Genomic DNA, 3,351 nt, shown 5'->3' on the forward strand with positions numbered 1-3,351 from the left:
AGATTGAATAATCTATCAATACCTTCTAAGAAAAAGAGAACTTGGCTTGCCTTTTTAATGAAGGGAGTAATATGAAAAAAGGTAAAAGAAAAAGAGAAAAGGCATTATAAGCCATGAGCCATAATAGCAAATCTATTAACAGAGGTGATCAGGTTTCATTCAGGAGATTTAGGGGGAAATTTTCCTGAAGATAGAGTATCTGTTAAAGTGTTGATATGCTTGAAGGGCAGGCAGATAATAAAGGAACTTGATCACCACAATGACAAGTCTGGATCTTATTAGTAGGCAGTTTTTAAAATTAAAATATTGGAACTTCCAGAGAAAGTGCAGAATACATACTGGAAAGCAAAGCTCACTAAATTACAACTTAAATCAAGTAAAAAAATCAATTGATAGCTTTGATTACCAGAGATACACATATGTATCCAGATACTGGAAGGAAGTGACCAAGGCATGAATTTGGGAAAGGAAATCAATTAACAAAGAGATGAGATTGACAGCACTGTGCCTGCTAGCTGCCATCGCTATTGACAGACTTCAACCTGCTTGATGAAAACCAATACATTGGAAATAATAGTGCCACAGAATCAATGACCTTCTAGACAGGGCAAAAGACTGTAGGATGGCAGAAACTGAGCTTTGGAACCAAAAATAAGAAGAAGAAAAGAAAAATCCTGAGTACTGATGTAGGCAAGCAACATCTGGATCAATTGAGTCTTCTCCCTTCAACTCCCCTTTCCTACTTCAGGGAATCTCCCGGAGAACACTCAGAAGATAGAGAATTTGAAACACACATGTGGAGCACAAATAGGGGTCAGAGATGAATACAGAACCAGAGAGACAGCATGGACCTCTGGGCTGTTCCCCTCCCACCCACCCCACAGGCAGCATCATTGTGATCTATTGTAGCTTTTGATTTTACTCATCTCCCTCCCAAGCGATCATGAATTTCAACACTAAAACCACAGCACCACCTGCAGGAAAGCAAAAGAAACTAGCAAAGATGGGTAAGTAGAAAGATTCTGCTGGCAATCCTTATAACAATAAAACGGAATTCTTCAACAACTGTTACTGTCACTGTCACTGTCCTCCCAGTGTTCATCGATTTGCTTGAGTGGGCCCAGTAACGTCTCCATTGTAATTCTTGTTTCTTCAAAAACAAAATTTTAAAAGAGTCAAGGGGAAATATTCAAATATATAGAATTGGAGGAGGTAACAGAAAAAGAATTGAGAAAAGCTATAATAATGATACTTAGAAAAATTAATGTCAGGGCTGGAGTGATAACACAGCAGGTTGGGCATTTGCCTTGCATGCTACAGACCTGGGTTCGATTCCCAGCATCCCATATGATCCCCCGAGCACCGCAAGTAGTAATTCCTGAGTGAAGAGCCAGGAGAAACGCCTGTGCATCTCCAGGTGTGACCAAAAAAGAAAAAAAAAATTTAAAAAAGGAAAAATTAATGTCAGCTAGACATAGAAAAGCAAGTCTAAGAAAGGAAGGAAAGCAGGAAGGCAGGAAGGCAGGAAGGCAGGAAGGCAGGAAGGCAGGAAGGCAGGAAGGCAGGAAGGAAGGAAGGAAGGAAGGAAGGAAGGAAGGAAGGAAGGGGGAAGGAAAAAAAAGAAAAAAGAGCTATAAAAGAGGAAGAACTGTTCACAAAGTTTGAAGATATCTAAAATTTCTAAAATGCGGTTGTAATTTGTTGGTAAAGTGCCTGGCTTGCAGGCCTGAGGCCAAAAATTCAATCCCAGAATCCAATTCAAAAATTCATTTTTATCTACTTCTTATGATCTTGTAGCACTGCTACAAGTCTTTCATCCCTAGTACCACATCAAGTGTGAGATCTCCAGTGCACCTCAACAAAGTGTGTGAGAGCACTATAACTAAAGCATCTGATCCCCAGTGAGTACCACAACAAAGTGTGCACATGCCACAGCCAAGTGTGTGATGTCTTATCATCACAACAGCAACAACAATAAAAGTGGAGGAAACATGATTCTAGAAATGTATCAAGAATTGATGAAGAGCACGTTGAATGGAATTCATTCTAACATTAAAAACTTAACAGGTAGATTCAAATTCATTAAACAAAAAATAGCAGACATTGAAATCAAAGTCACACTGATTACTCAAATAAAAGAAAAAAAATAAGATAGGACATGTATTTTTCCCAAAATTGTATTTAATACCGTGAATTATGAAGTTATTCATAGTTGGGTTTTTGGCATACAATATCCTGTCACCAATCCCACCAGTGTCAACTTCCCTCCACCCGTGTTCCTAGATTCCCTCTCCTACTCATACACCCCAACCCTAGCCCCAGACTACTGTCTTAACAGGCACCTTTTAAATTTGGTTATTGAAGTTTGGGTCTTCGAACATGATTGCCACTCAATGCCTCTTTTGCAAACCACAGCACCCAAAAGGAGAGAGAGAACAAAAGGGGATGCCCTGCCACAGAGGCAGGGTGGGAAGGGGGCTGGGGGGTGGGAGGGATACTGGGATTCGTGATGGTGGAAAATGGGCACTGGTGGAGGGATGGGTACTTAATCCATTGTATAATTGAAACCCAAGCACAAAAATTTGTAAGTCTACAAGTGTACCTCTTGGTTTGTCACTAATAAAAATTTAAAAAATAATAATAAAGTTTGGGTCTTGTGAATTCAGTATTGTTGACTGTGATTTGGAAATTTAGATTTATCATACCTTAACACCATCAGTGTACCTGATCCTCTTTACCTCTACTTGCATTGCTTCTCATTTATCTCTTCTCCCCTTCCCTTGCACTCTAGAAAAAGAAAAAAAATTTGAAAAAATGAAAATCTGTCAGTAATATCGGAGTCTATTAGAAGGGTAAGTAACAGAGAAGTGCAATTCCAGAAGATGTAGAGAGAAAAGGGAGCTGAGACCATATTCAAAGACAAAATAACTGACAATTTCCAAAACCTAAGAACTGTGAGTACGGCCATACCACCCTGAATGTGCCCGATCTCGTCTGATCTCGGAAGCTAAGCGGGGTCAGGCCTGGTTAGTACTTAGATGGGAGATCGCCTGGGAATACCGGGTGCTGTAGGGCTTTTGTGGGGTCGTGGGGCATTTGCTTCTTTGGGGCTGGAGCGATAGCACAGCGTGTAGGGCGTTTGCCTTACATGTGGCCGACCTGACCGCCCCGAGTTCGATTCCTCCGATTCCTCCGCCCCTCTCAGAGAGCCCGGCTAGTTACTGAGAGTATCTCACCAGCATGGCAAAGCCTGGCAAGCTACCCGTGACGTGTTCGATATGCCAAACACAGTAACAAGTGTCACAATGGAGACGTTACTGGGCCTACTCGAGTAAATCGATGAAGAACTGT

The 3,351-nt window shown here is 41.1% G+C and overlaps 1 pseudogene; it reads left to right on the forward strand.

Annotated features, from left to right (window-relative positions):
• Positions 1 to 2,956: 2,956 nt before the first annotated feature.
• LOC130039011 (uncharacterized) lies at positions 2,957 to 3,075 on the forward strand (annotated as a pseudogene).
• Positions 3,076 to 3,351: the final 276 nt, after the last annotated feature.

This window comes from Sorex fumeus, unplaced genomic scaffold, assembly GCF_029834395.1.
Source record: "Sorex fumeus unplaced genomic scaffold, SorFum_2.1 ptg000081l, whole genome shotgun sequence".
Classification (NCBI taxonomy): domain Eukaryota; kingdom Metazoa; phylum Chordata; class Mammalia; order Eulipotyphla; family Soricidae; genus Sorex; species Sorex fumeus.